The sequence below is a fragment of the Taudactylus pleione genome, unplaced genomic scaffold, assembly GCF_031769625.1.
Source record: "Taudactylus pleione unplaced genomic scaffold, aTauple2 ptg000184l, whole genome shotgun sequence".
Classification (NCBI taxonomy): Eukaryota; Metazoa; Chordata; class Amphibia; order Anura; family Myobatrachidae; genus Taudactylus; species Taudactylus pleione.
Genome location: NW_028284586.1, coordinates 7,213,605 through 7,235,852, shown reverse-complemented (window position 1 = coordinate 7,235,852; position 22,248 = coordinate 7,213,605).

The following is a 22,248-nucleotide window of genomic DNA, read 5'->3' as shown; positions in this document are numbered from 1 at the left end:
TCTCCCACTCTCCCACTTGCACAGCAGCACATGTCGCACTCCCCCACCTGCACAGCAGCACTTGTCACACTCCCCCACTTGCACAGCAGCACATGTCGCACTCCCCCACCTGCACAGCAGCACTTGTCGCACTCTCCCACCTGCACAGCAGCACTTGTCGCACTCTCCTACCTGCACAGCAGCACTTGTCGCACTCTTCCACCAGCACAGCAGCACTTGTCGCACTCTCCCACCTGCACAGCAGCACTTGTCGCACTCTCCCACTTGCACAGCAGCACTTGTCGCACTCTCCCACTTGCACAGCAGCACTTGTCGCACTCTCCCTCTTGCACAGCAGCACTTGTCGCACTCTCCCACTTGCACAGCAGCACTTGTCGCACTCTCCCACTTGCACAGCAGCACTTGTCGCACTCTCCCACTTGCACAGCAGCACTTGTCACACTCCCTCCCCCCCTTCACAGCAGCACTTGACACACTCCCCCCCCCTGCACAGCAGCACTTGTCACACTCTCCCCACTTGCACAACAGCACTTGTCACACTCTCCCACCTGCACAGCAGCACTTGTCACACTCTCCCACCTGCACAGCAGCACTTGTCACACTCTTCCCACTTGCACAGCAGCACTTGTCACACTCTCCCCACTTGCTCAGCACCACTTGTCACACTCTTCCCACTTGCACAGCAGCACTTGTCACACTCCCTCACTTGCACAGCAGCACTTGTCACACTCCCCACTTGCACAACTCCCCCACTTGGACAGCAGCACTTGTCGCACTCCCCCACTTGCACAGCAGCACTTGTCGCACTCCCCCACTTGCACAGCACTCCCCCACTTGCACAGCAGCCCTTGTCGCACTCCCCCACTTGCACAGCAGCCCTTGTCGCACTCTCCCCACTTGCACAGCAGCACTTGTCGCACTCTCCCCACTTGCACAGCAGCACTTGTCGCACTCTCCCCACTTGCACAACAGCACTTGTCGCACTCTCCCCACTTGCACAGCAGCACTTGTCGCACTCTCCCCACTTGCACAGCAGCACTTGTCGCACTCTCCCCACTTGCACAACAGCACTTGTCGCACTCTCCCCACTTGCACAGCAGCACTTGTCGCACTCTCCCCACTTGCACAGCAGCACTTGTCGCACTCCCCCCCACTGCACAGCAGCACTTGTCGCACTCCCCCACTTGGACAGCCGCACTTGTCGCACTCTCCCACTTGCACAGCCGCACTTGTCGCACTCTCCCCACTTGCTCAGCACCACTTGTCGCACTCTTCCCACTTGCACAGCAGCCCTTGTCACACTCCCCCACTTGCACAGCAGCACTTTTCACACTCCCCCACTTGCACAGCAGCACTTGTCACACTCCCCACTTGCACAGCAGCACTTGTCGCACTCTCCCCACTTGCACAGCAGCACTTGTCGCACTCCCCCACTTGCACAGCAGCACTTGTCGCACTCTCCCACTTGCACAGCAGTCCTTGTCGCACTCCCCCACTTGCACAGCAGCCCTTGTCGCACTCTCCCACTTGCACAGCAGCACTTGTCGCACTCTCCCCACTTGCACAGCAGCACTTGTCGCACTACCCCCCTGCACAGCAGCACTTGTCGCACTACCCCACTTGGACAGCAGCACTTGGCGCACTACCCCACTTGCACAGCACTTCCCCACTTGCACAGCAGCCCTTGTCGCACTCCCCCACTTGCACAGCAGCCCTTGTCGCACTCTCCCCACTTGCACAGCAGCACTTGTCACACTCCCCCACTTGCACAGCAGCACTTGTCACACTCCCCCACTTGCACAGCAGCCCTTCTCACACTCTCCCCACTGGCACAGCAGCCCTTGTCACACTCTTCCCACTGGCACAGCAGCCCTTGTCACACTCCCCCACTGGCACAGCAGCACTTGTCACACTCCCCCACTTGCACAGCAGCACTTGTCACACTCCCCACTTCCACAGCAGCACTTGTCACACTCTCCCCACTTGCACAGCAGCACTTGTCACACTCACCCACTTACACAGCAGCCGTTGTCACACTCTACCCACTTGCACAGCAGCACATGTCACATTCCCCCACTTGTACAGCAGCACTTGTCACACTCCCCCACTTGTACAGCAGCACTTGTCACACTCTCGCACTTGCACAGCAGCACTTGTCACACTCCCCCACTTGTACAGCAGCACTTGTCACACTCCCCCACTTGCAGAGCAGCACTTGTCACACTCTCCCACTTGCACAGCAGCACTTGTCACACTCTCCCACTTGCACAGCAGCACTTGTCACTCTCTCCCCACTTGCACAACAGCACTTGTCACACTCCCCCCCTGCACAGCAGCACTTGTCACACTCTCCCCACTTACACAGCAGCACTTGTCACACTCCCCCCACTTGCACAGCAGCCGTTGTGTCACACTCCCCCACTTGTACAGCAGCACTTGTCACACTCCCCCACTTGCACAGCAGCACTTGTCACACTCTCCCACTTGCACAGCAGCACTAGTCACACTCTTCCCACTTGCACAGCAGCCGTTGTCACACTCTCCCACTTGCACAGCAGCACTTGTCACACTCTCCCCACTTGCACAGCAGCACTTGTCACACTCCCCGCCCTGCACTGCAGCACTTGTCACACTGTCCCCACTTGCACAGCAGCACTTGTCACACTCTCCCCACTTGCACAGCAGAACTTGTCACACTCCCTCCCCCCCTGCACAGCAGCACTTGTCACACTCCCCGCCCTGCACAGCAGCACTTGTCACACTCTCCCCACTTGCACAGCAGCCGTTGTCACACTCTCCCCACTTGCTCAGCACCACTTGTCACACTCTTCCCACTTGCACAGCAGCCGTTGTCACACTCTCCCCACTTGCACAGCAGCCCATGTCACACTCCCCCACTTGTACAGCAGCACTTGTCACACTCCCCCACTTGTACAGCAGCACTTGTCACACTCTCCCACTTGCACAGCAGCACTTGTCACACTCCCCCACTTGCACAGCAGCACTTCTCACACTCTCCCACTTGCACAGCAGCACTTCTCACACTCTCCCACTTGCACAGCAGCACTTGTCACACTCTCCCCACTTGCACAGCAGCACTTGTCACACTCTCCACACTTGCACAGCAGCACTTGTCACACTCTCCCCACTTGCACAGCAGCACTTGTCGCACTCTCCCCACTTGCACAGCAGCACTTGTCGCACTCTCCCCACTTGCACAGCAGCACTTGTCGCACTCCCCCCACTTGCACAGCAGCACTTGTCGCACTCCCTCCACTGCACAGCAGCACTTTTCGCACTCCCCCACTTGGTCAGCAGCACTTGTCGCACTCTCCCACTTGCACAGCAGCACTTGTCGCACTCTCCCCACTTGCTCAGCACCACTTGTCGCACTCTTCCCACTTGCACAGCAGCCCTTGTCGCACGCCCCCACTTGTACAGCAGCCCTTGTCGCACTCCCCACTTGCACGCAGCACTTGTCGCACTCTCCCCACTTGCACAGCAGCACTTGTCGCACTCTCCCCACTTGCACAGCAGCACTTGTCGCACTCACCCACTTGCACAGCAGCACTTGTCGCACTCTCCCCAGTTGCACAGCAGCACTTGTCGCACTCACCCACTTGCACAGCAGCACTTGTCGCACTCCCCACTTGCACAGCAGCACTTATCCCACTCCCCCACTTGCACAGCAGCACTTGTCGCACTCCCCACTTGCACGCAGCACTTCTCGCACTCTCCCCACTTGCACGCAGCACTTCTCGCACTCTCCCCACTTGCACGCAGCACTTCTCGCACTCTCCCCACTTGCACGCAGCACTTGTCGCACTCACCCACTTGCACAGCAGCCGTTGTCGCACTCCCCCACTTGTACAGCAGCACTTGTCGCACTCCCCCACTTGTACAGCAGCACTTGTCACACTCTCCCACTTGCACAGCAGCACTTGTCACACTCACCCCACTTGCACAGCAGCACTTGTCACACTCCCTCCCCCCCTGCACAACAGCACTTGTCACACTCCCCGCCCTGCACGGCAGCACTTGTCACACCCTCCCCACTTGCACAGCAGCACTTGTCACACCCTCCCACTTGCACAGCAGCACTTGTCACACTCCCCCACTTGCACAGCAGCACTTGTCACACTCTCCCACTTGCACAGCAGCACTTGTCACACTCTTCCCACTTGCACAGCAGCCGCTGTCACACTCTCCCACTTGCACAGCAGCCGTTGTCACACTCTCCCACTTGCACAGCAGCACTTGTCACACTCCCTCCCCGCCTGCACAGCAGCACTTGTCACACTCCCCGCCCTGCACAGCAGCACTTTTCACACTCCCCCCACTTGCACAACAGCCGTTGTCACACTCTCCCCACTTGCTCAGCACCACTTGTCGCACGCTCCCCACTTGCACAGCAGCACTTGTCACTCCCCCACTTGTACAGCAGCACTTGTCACACTCCCCACTTGCACAGCAGCACTTGTCACACTCCCTCACTTGCACAGCAGCACTTGTCACACTCCCCACTTGCACAGCAGCACTTGTCACACTCACCCACTTGCACAGCAGCACTTGTCACACTCTCCCACTTGCACAGCAGCACTTGTCACACTCTTCCCACTTTCACAGCAGCTGTTGTCACACTCTCCCACTTGCACAGCAGCACTTGTCACACTCCCTCCCCCCCTGCACAGCAGCACTTGTCACACTCCCCGCCCTGCACAGCAGCACTTGTCACACTCTCCCCACTTGCACAGCCGCACTTGTCACACTCTCCCACTTGTACAGCAGCACTTGTCACACTCCCCCTCTTGCACAGCAGCACTTGTCACACTCTCCCACTTGCACAGCAGCACTTGTCACACTCTTCCCACTTGCACAGCAGCCGTTGTCACACTCTCCCACTTGCACAGCAGCACTTGTCACACTCTCCCCACTTGCACAGCAGCCGTTGTCACACTCTCCCACTTGCACAGCAGCACATGTCACACTCCCTCCCCGCCTGCACAGCAGCACTTGTCACACTCCCCGCCCTGCACAGCAGCACTTGTCACACTCTCCCCACTTGCACAGCACCACTTGTCGCACGCTCCCCACTTGCACAGCAGCCCTTGTCGCACTCCCCCACTTGCACAGCAGCCCTTGTCGCACTCCCCCAATTGGACAGAAGCACTTGTCGCACTCTCCCACTTGCACAGCAGCACTTGTCGCACTCTCCACACTTGCACAGCAGCACTTGTCGCACTACCCCCCCTGCACAGCAGCACTTGTCGCACTCCCCCACTTGCACAGCAGCACTTGTCGCACTCCCCCATCTGCACAGCAGCACTTGTCGCACTCCCCCACCTACACAGCAGCACTTGTCGCACTCCCCCACTTGCACAGCAGCACTTGTCGCACTCCCCCACTTGCACAGCAGCACTTGTCGCACTCTCCCACTTGCACAGCAGCACTTGTCGCACTCCCCTACTTGCACAGCAGCACTTGTCGCACTCTCCCACTTGCACAGCAGCACTTGTCACACTCCCTCCCCCCCTTCACAGCAGCACTTGACACACTCCCCCCCCTGCACAGCAGCACTTGTCACACTCTCCCCACTTGCACAGCAGCACTTGTCACACTCTCCCACCTGCACAGCAGCACTTGTCACACTCTCCCACCTGCACAGCAGCACTTGTCACACTCTTCCCACTTGCACAGCAGCACTTGTCACACTCTCCCCACTTGCTCAGCACCACTTGTCACACTCTTCCCACTTGCACAGCAGCACTTGTCACACTCCCTCACTTGCACAGCAGCACTTGTCACACTCCCCACTTGCACAACTCCCCCACTTGGACAGCAGCACTTGTCGCACTCCCCCACTTGCACAGCAGCACTTGTCGCACTCCCCCACTTGCACAGCACTCCCCCACTTGCACAGCAGCCCTTGTCGCACTCCCCCACTTGCACAGCAGCCCTTGTCGCACTCTCCCCACTTGCACAGCAGCACTTGTCGCACTCTCCCCACTTGCACAGCAGCACTTGTCGCACTCTCCCCACTTGCACAGCAGCACTTGTCGCACTCTCCCCACTTGCACAGCAGCACTTGTCGCACTCTCCCCACTTGCACAGCAGCACTTGTCCCACTCCCCCCCACTGCACAGCAGCACTTGTCGCACTCCCCCACTTGGACAGCAGCACTTGTCGCACTCTCCCACTTGCACAGCCGCACTTGTCGCACTCTCCCCACTTGCTCAGCACCACTTGTCGCACTCTTCCCACTTGCACAGCAGCCCTTGTCACACTCCCCCACTTGCACAGCAGCACTTTTCACACTCTCCCACTTGCACAGCAGCACTTGTCACACTCCCCACTTGCACAGCAGCACTTGTCGCACTCTCCCCACTTGCACAGCAGCACTTGTCGCACTCCCCCACTTGCACAGCAGCACTTGTCGCACTCTCCCACTTAAACAGCAGTCCTTGTCGCACTCCCCCACTTGCACAGCAGCCCTTGTCGCACTCTCCCACTTGCACAGCAGCACTTGTCGCACTCTCCCCACTTGCACAGCAGCACTTGTCGCACTACCCCCCTGCACAGCAGCACTTGTCGCACTCCCCCACTTGGACAGCAGCACTTGGCGCACTCCCCCACTTGCACAGCACTTCCCCACTTGCACAGCAGCCCTTGTCGCACTCCCCCACTTGCACAGCAGCCCTTGTCGCACTCTCCCCACTTGCACAGCAACACATGTCACACTCCCCCACCTGCACAGCAGCACTTGTCACACTCCCCCACTTGCACAGCAGCACTTGTCACACTCCCCCACTTGCACAGCAGCCCTTGTCACACTCCCCCACTTGCACAGCAGCCCTTGTCACACTCTCCCCACTGGCACAGCAGCCCTTGTCACACTCTTCCCACTTGCACAGCAGCCCTTGTCACACTCCCCCACTTGCACAGCAGCACTTGTCACACTCCCCCACTTGCACAGCAGCACTTGTCACACTCCCCACTTCCACAGCAGCACTTGTCACACTCTCCCCACTTGCACAGCAGCACTTGTCACACTCACCCACTTACACAGCAGCCGTTGTCACACTCTACCCACTTGCACAGCAGCACATGTCACACTCCCCCACTTGTAGAGCAGCACTTGTCACACTCCCCCACTTGCACAGCAGCACTTGTCACACTCTCGCACTTGCACAGCAGCACTTGTCACACTCCCCCACTTGCAGAGCAGCACTTGTCACACTCTCCCACTTGCAGAGCAGCACTTGTCACACTCTCCCACTTGCACAGCAGCACTTGTCACACTCTCCCACTTGCACAGCAGCACTTGTCACACTCTCCCCACTTGCACAACAGCACTTGTCACACTCCCTCCCCCCTGCACAGCAGCACTTGTCACACTCCCCCCCTGCACAGCAGCACTTGTCACACTCTCCCCACTTACACAGCAGCACTTGTCACACTCTCCCCACTTGCACAGCAGCCGTTGTGTCACACTCCCCCACTTGTACAGCAGCACTTGTCACACTCCCCCACTTGCACAGCAGCACTTGTCACACTCTCCCACTTGCACAGCAGCACTAGTCACACTCTTCCCACTTGCACAGCAGCCGTTGTCACACTCTCCCACTTGCACAGCAGCACTTGTCACACTCTCCCCACTTGCACAGCAGCACTTGTCACACTCCCCGCCCTGCACTGCAGCACTTGTCACACTCTCCCCACTTGCACAGCAGCACTTGTCACACTCTCCCCACTTGCACAGCAGAACTTGTCACACTCCCTCCCCCCCTGCACAGCAGCACTTGTCACACTCCCCGTCCTGCACAGCAGCACTTGTCACACTCTCCCCACTTGCACAGCAGCCGTTGTCACACTCTCCCCACTTGCTCAGCACCACTTGTCACACTCTTCCCACTTGCACAGCAGCCGTTGTCACACTCTCCCCACTTGCACAGCAGCCCATGTCACACTCCCCCACTTGTACAGCAGCACTTGTCACACTCCCCCACTTGTACAGCAGCACTTGTCACACTCTCCCACTTGCACAGCAGCACTTGTCACACTCCCCCACTTGCACAGCAGCACTTGTCACACTCTCCCCACTTGCACAGCAGCACTTGTCACACTCTCCACACTTGCACAGCAGCACTTGTCACACTCTCCCCACTTGCACAGCAGCACTTGTCGCACTCTCCCCACTTGCACAGCAGCACTTGTCGCACTCTCCCCACCTGCACAGCAGCACTTGTCGCACTCCCCCCACTTGCACAGCAGCACTTGTCGCATTCCCCCCACTTGCACAGCAGCACTTGTCGCACTCCCCCCACTGCACAGCAGCACTTTTCGCACTCCCCCACTTGGACAGCAGCACTTGTCGCACTCTTCCACTTGCACAGCAGCACTTGTCGCACTCTCCCCACTTGCTCAGCACCACTTGTCGCACTCTTCCCACTTGCACAGCAGCCCTTGTCGCACTCTTCCCACTTGCACAGCAGCCCTTGTCGCACTCCCCCACTTGTACAGCAGCCCTTGTCGCACTCCCCACTTGCACGCAGCACTTGTCACACTCTCCCCACTTGCACAGCAGCACTTGTCGCACTCTCCCCACTTGCACAGCAGCACTTGTCGCACTCCCCCCACTTGCACAGCAGCACTTGTCGCACTCCTCCCACTTGCACAGCAGCACTTGTCGCACTCCCCCCACTTGCACAGCAGCACTTGTCGCACTCCCCCCACTGCACAGCAGCACTTTTCGCACTCCCCCACTTGGACAGCAGCACTTGTCGCACTCTCCCACTTGCACAGCAGCACTTGTCGCACTCTCCCCACTTGCTCAGCACCACTTGTCGCACTCTTCCCACTTGCACAGCAGCCCTTGTCGCACTCTTCCCACTTGCACAGCAGCCCTTGTCGCACTCCCCCACTTGTACAGCAGCCCTTGTCGCACTCCCCATTTGCACGCAGCACTTGTCACACTCTCCCCACTTGCACAGCAGCCGTTGTCACACTCTCCCCACTTGCTCAGCACCACTTGTCACACTCTTCCCACTTGCACAGCAGCCGTTGTCACACTCTCCCCACTTGCACAGCAGCACTTGTCGCACTCTCCCCACTTGCACAGCAGCACTTGTCGCACTCACCCACTTGCACAGCAGCACTTGTCGCACTCTCCCCACTTGCACAGCAGCACTTGTCGCACTCACCCACTTGCACAGCAGCACTTGTCGCACTCCCCACTTGCACAGCAGCACTTGTCGCACTCCCCCACTTGCACAGCAGCACTTGTCGCACTCCCCACTTGCACGCAGCACTTCTCGCACTCTCCCCACTTGCACGCAGCACTTCTCGCACTCTCCCCACTTGCACAGCAGCACTTGTCACACTCTCCCCACTTGCACAACAGCACTTGTCACACTCCCTCCCCCCTGCACAGCAGCACTTGTCACACTCCCCCCCCTGCACAGCAGCACTTGTCACACTCTTCCCACTTGCACAGCAGCCGTTGTCACACTCTCCCACTTGCACAGCAGCACTTGTCACACTCTCCCCACTTGCACACTCCCCCACCTGCACAGCAGCACTTGTCACACTCCCCCAATTGCACAGCAGCACTTGTCACACTCCCCCACTTGCACAGCAGCCCTTGTCACACTCTCCCCACTGGCACAGCAGCCCTTGTCACACTCTTCCCACTTGCACAGCAGCACTTGTCACACTCTCCCCACTTGCACAGCAGCACTTGTCGCACTCTCCCCACCTGCACAGCAGCACTTGTCGCACTCCCCCCACTTGCACAGCAGCACTTGTCGCACTCCCCCCACTTGCACAGCAGCACTTGTCGCACTCCCCCCACTGCACAGCAGCACTTTTCGCACTCCCCCACTTGGACAGCAGCACTTGTCGCACTCTTCCACTTGCACAGCAGCACTTGTCGCACTCTCCCCACTTGCTCAGCACCACTTGTCGCACTCTTCCCACTTGCACAGCAGCCCTTGTCGCACTCTTCCCACTTGCACAGCAGCCCTTGTCGCACTCCCCCACTTGTACAGCAGCCCTTGTCGCACTCCCCACTTGCACGCAGCACTTGTCACACTCTCCCCACTTGCACAGCAGCACTTGTCGCACTCTCCCCACTTGCACAGCAGCACTTGTCGCACTCCCCCCACTTGCACAGCAGCACTTGTCGCACTACTCCCACTTGCACAGCAGCACTTGTCGCACTCCCCCCACTTGCACAGCAGCACTTGTCGCACTCCCCCCACTGCACAGCAGCACTTTTCGCACTCCCCCACTTGGACAGCAGCACTTGTCGCACTCTCCCACTTGCACAGCAGCACTTGTCGCACTCTCCCCACTTGCTCAGCACCACTTGTCGCACTCTTCCCACTTGCACAGCAGCCCTTGTCGCACTCTTCCCACTTGCACAGCAGCCCTTGTCGCACTCCCCCACTTGTACAGCAGCCCTTGTCGCACTCCCCATTTGCACGCAGCACTTGTCACACTCTCCCCACTTGCACAGCAGCCGTTGTCACACTCTCCCCACTTGCTCAGCACCACTTGTCACACTCTTCCCACTTGCACAGCAGCCGTTGTCACACTCTCCCCACTTGCACAGCAGCACTTGTCGCACTCTCCCCACTTGCACAGCAGCACTTGTCGCACTCACCCACTTGCACAGCAGCACTTGTCGCACTCTCCCCACTTGCACAGCAGCACTTGTCGCACTCACCCACTTGCACAGCAGCACTTGTCGCACTCCCCACTTGCACAGCAGCACTTGTCGCACTCCCCCACTTGCACAGCAGCACTTGTCGCACTCCCCACTTGCACGCAGCACTTCTCGCACTCTCCCCACTTGCACGCAGCACTTCTCGCACTCTCCCCACTTGCACAGCAGCACTTGTCACACTCTCCCCACTTGCACAACAGCACTTGTCACACTCCCTCCCCCCTGCACAGCAGCACTTGTCACACTCCCCCCCCTGCACAGCAGCACTTGTCACACTCTTCCCACTTGCACAGCAGCCGTTGTCACACTCTCCCACTTGCACAGCAGCACTTGTCACACTCTCCCCACTTGCACACTCCCCCACCTGCACAGCAGCACTTGTCACACTCCCCCACTTGCACAGCAGCACTTGTCACACTCCCCCACTTGCACAGCAGCCCTTGTCACACTCTCCCCACTGGCACAGCAGCCCTTGTCACACTCTTCCCACTTGCACAGCAGCCCTTGTCACACTCCCCCACTTGCACAGCAGCACTTGTCACACTCCCCCACTTGCACAGCAGCACTTGTCACACTCCCCACTTCCACAGCAGCACTTGTCACACTCTCCCCACTTGCACAGCAGCACTTGTCACACTCACCCACTTACACAGCAGCCGTTGTCACACTCTACCCACTTGCACAGCAGCACATGTCACACTCCCCCATTTGTACAGCAGCACTTGTCACACTCCCCCACTTGTACAGCAGCACTTGTCACACTCTCGCACTTGCACAGCAGCACTTGTCACACTCCCCCACTTGTACAGCAGCACTTGTCACACTCCCCCACTTGCAGAGCAGCACTTGTCACACTCTCCCACTTGCACAGCAGCACTTGTCACACTCTCCCCCCTGCACAGCAGCCCTTGTCACACTCTTCCCACTTGCACAGCAGCCCTTGTCACACTCCCCCACTTGCACAGCAGCACTTTTCACACTCTCCCACTTGCACAGCAGCACTTGTCACACTCCCCACTTGCACAGCAGCACTTGTCACACTCCCCACTTGCACAGCAGCACTTGTCGCACTGTCCCCACTTGCACAGCAGCACTTGTCGCACTCCCCCACTTGCACAGCAGCACTTGTCGCACTCTCCCACTTGCACAGCAGTCCTTGTCGCACTCCCCCACTTGCACAGCAGCCCTTGTCGCACTCTCCCACTTGCACAGCAGCACTTGTCACACTCTCCCCACTTGCACAGCAGCACTTGTCGCACTACCCCCCTGCACAGCAGCACTTGTCGCACTCCCCCACTTGGACAGCAGCACTTGGCGCACTCCCCCACTTGCACAGCACTTCCCCACTTGCACAGCAGCCCTTGTCGCACTCCCCCACTTGCACAGCAGCCCTTGTCGCACTCTCCCCACTTGCACAGCAACACATGTCACACTCCCCCACCTGCACAGCAGCACTTGTCACACTCCCCCACTTGCACAGCAGCACTTGTCACACTCCCCCACTTGCACAGCAGCCCTTGTCACACTCTCCCCACTGGCACAGCAGCCCTTGTCACACTCTTCCCACTTGCACAGCAGCCCTTGTCACACTCCCCCACTTGCACAGCAGCACTTGTCACACTCCCCCACTTGCACAGCAGCACTTGTCACACTCCCCACTTCCACAGCAGCACTTGTCACACTCTCCCCACTTGCACAGCAGCACTTGTCACACTCACCCACTTACACAGCAGCCGTTGTCACACTCTACCCACTTGCACAGCAGCACATGTCACACTCCCCCACTTGTACAGCAGCACTTGTCACACTCCCCCACTTGTACAGCAGCACTTGTCACACTCTCGCACTTGCACAGCAGCACTTGTCACACTCCCCCACTTGCACAGCAGCACTAGTCACACTCATCCCACTTGCACAGCAGCCGTTGTCACACTCTCCCACTTGCACAGCAGCACTTGTCACACTCTCCCCACTTGCACAGCAGCACTTGTCACACTCCCCGCCCTGCACTGCAGCACTTGTCACACTCTCCCCACTTGCACAGCAGCACTTGTCACACTCTCCCCACTTGCACAGCAGAACTTGTCACACTCCCTCCCCCCCTGCACAGCAGCACTTGTCACACTCCCCGCCCTGCACAGCAGCACTTGTCACACTCTCCCCACTTGCACAGCAGCCGTTGTCACACTCTCCCCACTTGCTCAGCACCACTTGTCACACTCTTCCCACTTGCACAGCAGCCGTTGTCACACTCTCCCCACTTGCACAGCAGCCCATGTCACACTCCCCCACTTGTACAGCAGCACTTGTCACACTCCCCCACTTGTACAGCAGCACTTGTCACACTCTCCCACTTGCACAGCAGCACTTGTCACACTCCCCCACTTGCACAGCAGCACTTGTCACACTCTCCCCACTTGCACAGCAGCACTTGTCACACTCTCCCCACTTGCACAGCAGCACTTGTCACACTCTCCCCACTTGCACAGCAGCACTTGTCGCACTCTCCCCACTTGCACAGCAGCACTTGTCGCACTCTCCCCACTTGCACAGCAGCACTTGTCGCACTCCCCCCACTTGCACAGCAGCACTTGTCGCACTCCCCCCACTGCACAGCAGCACTTTTCGCACTCCCCCACTTGGACAGCAGCACTTGTCGCACTCTCCCACTTGCACAGCAGCACTTGTCGCACTCTCCCCACTTGCTCAGCACCACTTGTCGCACTCTTCCCACTTGCATAGCAGCCCTTGTCGCACTCTTCCCACTTGCACAGCAGCCCTTGTCGCACTCCCCCACTTGTACAGCAGCCCTTGTCGCACTCCCCACTTGCACGCAGCACTTGTCACTCTCTCCCCACTTGCACAGCAGCACTTGTCGCACTCTCCCCACTTGCACAGCAGCACTTGTCGCACTCCCCCCACTTGCACAGCAGCACTTGTCGCACTCCTCCCACTTGCACAGCAGCACTTGTCGCACTCCCCCCACTTACACAGCAGCACTTGTCGCACTCCCCCCACTGCACAGCAGCACTTGTCGCACTCTCCCACTTGCACAGCAGCACTTGTCGCACTCTCCCACTTGCACAGCAGCACTTGTCGCACTCTCCCCACTTGCTCAGCACCACTTGTCGCACTCTTCCCACTTGCACAGCAGCCCTTGTCGCACTCTTCCCACTTGCACAGCAGCCCTTGTCGCACTCCCCCACTTGTACAGCAGCCCTTGTCGCACTCCCCTCTTGCACGCAGCACTTGTCACACTCTCCCCACTTGCACAGCAGCCGTTGTCACACTCTCCCCACTTGCTCAGCACCACTTGTCACACTCTTCCCACTTGCACAGCAGCCGTTGTCACACTCTCCCCACTTGCACAGCAGCACTTGTCGCACTCTCCCCACTTGCACAGCAGCACTTGTCGCACTCACCCACTTGCACAGCAGTACTTGTCGCACTCTCCTCACTTGCACAGCAGCACTTGTCGCACTCACCCACTTGCACAGCAGCACTTGTCGCACTCCCCACTTGCACAGCAGCACTTGTCGCACTCCCCACTTGCACGCAGCACTACTCGCACTCTCCCCACTTGCACGCAGCACTTCTCGCACTCTCCCCACTTGCACAGCAGCACTTGTCACACTCCCCCACTTGCACAGCAGCCGTTGTCACACTCCCCCACTTGTACAGCAGCACTTGTCACACTCCCCCACTTGTACAGCAGCACTTGTCACACTCTCCCACTTGCACAGCAGCACTTGTCACACTCACCCCATTTGCACAGCAGCACTTGTCACACTCCCTCCCCCCCTGCACAACAGCACTTGTCACACTCCCCGCCCTGCACAGCAGCACTTGTCACACTCTCCCCACTTGCACAGCAGCACTTGTCACACCCTCCCACTTGTACAGCAGCACTTGTCACACTCCCCCACTTGCACAGCAGCACTTGTCACACTCTCCCACTTGCACAGCAGCACTTGTCACACTCTTCCCACTTGCACAGCAGCCGCTGTCACACTCTCCCACTTGCACAGCAGCCGTTGTCACACTCTCCCACTTGCACAGCAGCACTTGTCACACTCCCTCCCCGCCTGCACAGCAGCACTTGTCACACTCCCCGCCCTGCACAGCAGCACTTTTCACACTCCCCCCACTTGCACAACAGCCGTTGTCACACTCTCCCCACTTGCTCAGCACCACTTGTCGCACGCTCCCCACTTGCACAGCAGCACTTGTCGCACTCCCCCACTTGCACAGCAGCCCTTGTCACACTCCCCCACTTGCACAGCAGCACTTGTCGCACTCTCCACACTTGCACAGCAGCACTTGTCGCACTTACCCCCCTGCACAGCAGCACTTGTCGCACTCCCCCACTTGCACAGCAGCACTTGTCGCACTCCCCCATCTGCACAGCAGCACTTGTCGCACTCCCCCACTTGCACGGCAGCACTTGTCGCACTCCCCCACTTGCACAGCACCACTTGTCGCACTCTTCCCACTTGCACAGCAGCACTTGTCACACTCTTCCCACTTGCACACCAGCCATAGTCACACTCTCCCCACTTGCTCAGCACCACTTGTCACACTCTTCCCACTTGCACAGCAGCCCTTGTCACTCCCCCACTTGTAGAGCAGCACTTGTCACACTCCCCACTTGCACAGCAGCACTTGTCACACTCCCTCACTTGCACAGCAGCACTTGTCACACTCCCCACTTGCACAGCAGCACTTGTCACACTCACCCACTTACACAGCAGCCGTTGTCACACTCTACCCACTTGCACAGCAGCACATGTCACACTCCCCCACTTGCACAGCAGCACTTGTCACACTCTCCCACTTGCACAGCAGCACTTGTCACACTCTTCCCACTTTCACAGCAGCTGTTGTCACACTCTCCCACTTGCGCAGCAGCACTTGTCACACTCACCCCACTTGCACAGCAGCACATGTCACACTCCCTCCCCCCCTGCACAGCAGCACTTGTCACACTCCCCGCCCTGCACAGCAGCACTTGTCACACTCTCCCCACTTGCACAGCAGCACTTGTCACACTCTCCCACTTGTACAGCAGCACTTGTCACACTCCCCCTCTTGCACAGCAGCACTTGTCACACTCTCCCACTTGCACAGCAGCACTTGTCACACTCTTCCCACTTGCACAGCAGCCGTTGTCACACTCTCCCACTTGCACAGCAGCACTTGTCACACTCTCCCCACTTGCACAGCAGCCGTTGTCACACTCTCCCACTTGCACAGCAGCACATGTCACACTCCCTCCCCGCCTGCACAGCAGCACTTGTCACACTCCTCGCCCTGCACAGCAGCACTTGTCACACTCTCCCCACTTGCTCAGCACCACTTGTGGCACGCTCCCCACTTGCACAGCAGCACTTGTCGCACTCCCCCACTTGCACAGCAGCCCTTGTCGCACTCCCCCACTTGGACAGAAGCACTTGTCGCACTCTCCCACTTGCACAGCAGCACTTGTCGCACTCCACACTTGCACAGCAGCACTTGTCGCACTACCCCCCCTGCACAGCAGCACTTGTCGCACTCCCCCACTTGCACAGCAGCACTTGTCGCACTCCCCCACCTGCACAGCAGTACTTGTCGCACTCCCCCACCTACAAAGCAGCACTTGTCGCACTCCCCCACTTGCACAGCAGCACTAGTCGCACTCCCCCACTTGCACAGCAGCACTTGTCGCACTCTCCCCACTTGCACAGCAGCCGTTGTCGCACTCTCCCACTTGCACAGCACCACTTGTCGCACTCTTCCCACTTGCACAGCAGCACTTGTCACACTCTTCCCACTTGCACAGCAGCCATAGTCACACTCTCCCCACTTGCTCAGCACCACTTGTCACACTCTTCCCACTTGCACAGCAGCCCTTGTCACTCCCCCACTTGTAGAGCAGCACTTGTCACACTCCCCACTTGCACAGCAGTACTTGTCCCACTCCCTCACTTGCACAGCTGCACTTGTCACACTCCCCAATTGCACAGCAGCACTTGTCACACTCACCCACTTGCACAGCAGCCGTTGTCACACTCTACCCACTTGCACAGCAGCACATGTCACACTCCCCCACTTGTACAGCAGCACTTGTCACACTCTCCCACTTGCACAGCAGCACTTGTCACACTCTTCCCACTTTCAAAGCAGCTGTTGTCACACTCTCCCACTTGCACAGCAGCACTTGTCACACTCACCCCACTTGCACAGCAGCACATGTCACACTCCCTCCCCCCCTGCACAGCAGCACTTGTCACACTCCCCGCCCTGCACAGCAGCACTTGTCACACTCTCCCCACTTGCACAGCAGCACTTGTCACACTCTCCCACTTGTACAGCAGCACTTGTCACACTCCCCCACTTGCACAGCAGCACTTGTCACACTCCCTCCCCGCCTGCACAGCAGCACTTGTCACACTCCCCGCCCTGCACAGCAGCACTTGTCACACTCTCCCCACTTGCACAGCAGCACTTGTCACTCTCTTCCCACTTTCAGAGCAGCTGTTGTCACACTCTCCCACTTGCACAGCAGCACTTGTCACACTCACCCCACTTGCACAGCAGCACATGTCACACTCCCTCCCCCCCTGCACAGCAGCACTTGTCACACTCACCGCCCTGCACAGCAGCACTTGTCACACTCTCCCCACTTGCACAGCAGCACTTGTCACACTCACCCCACTTGCACAGCAGCACATGTCACACTCCCTCCCCCCCTGCACAGCAGCACTTGTCACACTCCCCGCCCTGCACAGCAGCACTTGTCACACTCTCCCCACCTGCACAGCAGCACTTGTCACACTCTCCCACTTGTACAGCAGCACTTGTCACACTCCCCCACTTGCACAGCAGCACTTGTCACACTCCCTCCCCGCCTGCACAGCAGCACTTGTCACACTCCCCGCCCTGCACAGCAGCACTTGTCACACTCTCCCCACTTGCACAGCAGCACTTGTCACACTCTTCCCACTTTCAGAGCAGCTGTTGTCACACTCTCCCACTTGCACAGCAGCACTTGTCACACTCACCCCACTTGCACAGCAGCACATGTCACACTCCCTCCCCCCCTGCACAGCAGCACTTGTCACACTCCCCGCCCTGCACAGCAGCACTTGTCACACTCTCCCCACTTGCACAGCAGCACTTGTCACACTCTCCCACTTGTACAGCAGCACTTGTCACACTCCCCCACTTGCACAGCAGCACTTGTCACACTCTCCCACTTGCACAGCAGCACTTGTCACACTCTTCCCACTTGCACAGCAGCCGTTGTCACACTCTCCCACTTGCACAGCAGCACTTGTCACACTCTCCCCACTTGCACAGCAGCCGTTGTCACACTCTCCCACTTGCACAGCAGCACATGTCACACTCCCTCCCCGCCTGCACAGCAGCACTTGTCACACTCCCCGCCCTGCACAGCAGCACTTGTCACACTCTCCCCACTTGCACAGCAGCCGTTGTCACACTCTCCCCACTTGCTCAGCACCACATGTCACACTCTCCCCACTTGCACAGCAGCCGTTGTCACACTCTCCCCACTTGCACAGCAGCACATTTCACAATCCCCCACTTGCACAGCAGCACTTGTCACACTCCCCCACTTGCACAGCAGCACTTGTCACACTCTCCCACTTGCACAGCAGCACTTGTCACACTCCCCCACTTGCACAGCAGCACTTGTCACACTCCCCCACTTGCACAGCAGCACTTGTCACACTCCCCCACTTGCACAGCAGCACTTGTCACACTCTCCCCACTTGCACAGCAGCCCTTGTCACACTCTTCCCACTTGCACAGCAGCCCTTGTCACACTCCCCCACTTGCACAGCAGCACTTGTCACACTCCCCCACTTGCACAGCAGCACTTGTCACACTCCCCATTTGCACAGCAGCACTTGTCACACTCTCCCCACTTGCACAGCAGCACTTGTCACACTCCCTCCCCCCCTGCACAGCAGCACTTGTCACACTCCCCGCCCTGCACAGCAGCACTTGTCACACTCTCCCCACTTGCACAGCAGCACTTGTCGCACTCCCCCACTTGGACAGCAGCACTTGTCGCACTCTCCCACTTGCACAGCCGCACTTGTCGCACTCTCCCCACTTGCTCAGCACCACTTGTCGCACTCTTCCCACTTGCACAGCAGCCCTTGTCACACTCCCCCTCTTGCACAGCAGCACTTTTCACACTCTCCCACTTGCACAGCAGCACTTGTCACACTCCCCACTTGCACAGCAGCACTTGTCGCACTCTCCCCACTTGCACAGCAGCACTTGTCGCACTCCCCCACTTGCACAGCAGCACTTGTCGCACTCTCCCACTTGCACCGCAGTCCTTGTCGCACTCCCCCACTTGCACAGCAGCCCTTGTCGCACTCTCCCACTTGCACAGCAGCACTTGTCGCACTCTCCCCACTTGCACAGCAGCACTTGTCGCACTACCCCCCTGCACAGCAGCACTTGTCGCACTCCCCCACTTGGACAGCAGCACTTGGCGCACTCCCCCACTTGCACAGCACTTCCCCACTTGCACAGCAGCCCTTGTCGCACTCCCCCACTTGCACAGCAGCCCTTGTCGCACTCTCCCCACTTGCACAGCAACACATGTCACACTCCCCCACCTGCACAGCAGCACTTGTCACACTCCCCCACTTGCACAGCAGCACTTGTCACACTCCCCCACTTGCACAGCAGCCCTTGTCACACTCTCCCTACTGGCACAGCAGCCCTTGTCACACTCTTCCCACTTGCACAGCAGCCCTTGTCACACTCCCCCACTTGCACAGCAGCACTTGTCACACTCCCCCACTTGCACAGCAGCACTTGTCACACTCCCCACTTCCACAGCAGCACTTGTCACACTCTCCCCACTTGCACAGCAGCACTTGTCACACTCACCCACTTACACAGCAGCCGTTGTCACACTCTACCCACTTGCACAGCAGCACATGTCACACTCCCCCACTTGTACAGCAGCACTTGTCACACTCCCCCACTTGTACAGCAGCACTTGTCACACTCTCGCACTTGCACAGCAGCACTTGTCACACTCCCCCACTTGTACAGCAGCACTTGTCACACTCCCCCACTTGCAGAGCAGCACTTGTCACACTCTCCCACTTGCACAGCAGCACTTGTCACACTCTCCCACTTGCACAGCAGCACTTGTCACACTCTCCCCACTTGCACAACAGCACTTGTCACACTCCCTCCCCCCTGCACAGCAGCACTTGTCACACTCCCCCCCTGCACAGCAGCACTTGTCACACTCTCCCCACTTACACAGCAGCACTTGTCACACTCTCCCCACTTGCACAGCAGCCATTGTGTCACACTCCCCCACTTGTACAGCAGCACTTGTCACACTCCCCCACTTGCACAGCAGCACTTGTCACACTCTCCCACTTGCACAGCAGCACTAGTCACACTCTTCCCACTTGCACATCAGCCGTTGTCACACTCTCCCACTTGCACAGCAGCACTTGTCACACTCTCCCCACTTGCACAGCAGCACTTGTGACACTCCCCGCCCTGCACTGCAGCACTTGTCACACTCTCCCCACTTGCACAGCAGCACTTGTCACACTCTCCCCACTTGCACAGCAGAACTTGTCACACTCCCTCCCCCCCTGCACAGCAGCACTTGTCACACTCCCCGCCCTGCACAGCAGCACTTGTCACACTCTCCCCACTTGCACAGCAGCCGTTGTCACACTCTCCCCACTTGCTCAGCACCACTTGTCACACTCTTCCCACTTGCACAGCAGCCGTTGTCACACTCTCCCCACTTGCACAGCAGCCCATGTCACACTCCCCCACTTGTACAGCAGCACTTGTCACACTCCCCCACTTGCACAGCAGCACTTGTCACACTCTCCCACTTGCACAGCAGCACTTGTCACACTCCCCCACTTGCACAGCAGCACTTCTCACACTCTCCCACTTGCACAGCAGCACTTCTCACACTCTCCCACTTGCACAGCAGCACTTGTCACACTCTCCACACTTGCACAGCAGCACTTGTCACACTCTCCCCACTTGCACAGCAGCACTTGTCGCACTCTCCCCACTTGCACAGCAGCACTTGTCGCACTCTCCCCACTTGCACAGCAGCACTTGTCGCACTCTCCCCACTTGCACAGCAGCACTTGTCGCACTCCCCCCACTTGCACAGCAGCACTTGTCGCACTCCCCCCACTTGCACAGCAGCACTTGTCGCACTCCCCCCACTGCACAGCAGCACTTTTCGCACTCCCCCACTTGGACAGCAGCACTTGTCGCACTCTCCCACTTGCACAGCAGCACTTGTCGCACTCTCCCCACTTGCTCAGCACCACTTGTCGCACTCTTCCCACTTGCACAGCAGCCCTTGTCGCACTCTTCCCACTTGCACAGCAGCCCTTGTCGCACTCCCCCACTTGTACAGCAGCCCTTGTCGCACTCCGCACTTGCACGCAGCACTTGTCACACTCTCCCCACTTGCACAGCAGCACTTGTCGCACTCTCCCCACTTGCACAGCAGCACTTGTCGCACTCTCCCCACTTGCACAGCAGCACTTGTCGCACTCCCCCCACTTGCACAGCAGCACTTGTCGCACTCCCCCCACTTGCACAGCAGCACTTGTCGCACTCCCCCCACTGCACAGCAGCACTTTTCGCACTCCCCCACTTGGACAGCAGCACTTGTCGCACTCTCCCACTTGCACAGCAGCACTTGTCGCACTCTCCCCACTTGCTCAGCACCACTTGTCGCACTCTTCCCACTTGCACAGCAGCCCTTGTCGCACTCTTCCCACTTGCACAGCAGCCCTTGTCGCACTCCCCCACTTGTACAGCAGCCCTTGTCGCACTCCCCACTTGCACGCAGCACTTGTCACACTCTCCCCACTTGCACAGCAGCCGTTGTCACACTCTCCCCACTTGCTCAGCACCACTTGTCACACTCTTCCCACTTGCACAGCAGCCGTTGTCACACTCTCCCCACTTGCACAGCAGCACTTGTCACACTCTCCCCACTTGCACAGCAGCACTTGTCGCACTCACCCACTTGCACAGCAGCACTTGTCGCACTCTCCCCACTTGCACAGCAGCACTTGTCGCACTCACCCACTTGCACAGCAGCACTTGTCGCACTCCCCACTTGCACAGCAGCACTTGTCGCACTCCCCCACTTGCACAGCAGCACTTGTCGCACTCCCCACTTGCACGCAGCACTTCTCGCACTCTCCCCACTTGCACGCAGCACTTCTCGCACTCTCCCCACTTGCACAGCAGCACTTGTCACACTCACCCACTTGCACAGCAGCCGTTGTCACACTCCCCCACTTGTACAGCAGCACTTGTCACACTCCCCCACTTGCACAGCAGCACTTGTCACACTCTCCCACTTGCACAGCAGCACTTGTCACACTCACCCCACTTGCACAGCAGCACTTGTCACACTCCCTCCCCCCCTGCACAACAGCACTTGTCACACTCTCCCCACTTGCACAGCAGCACTTGTCACA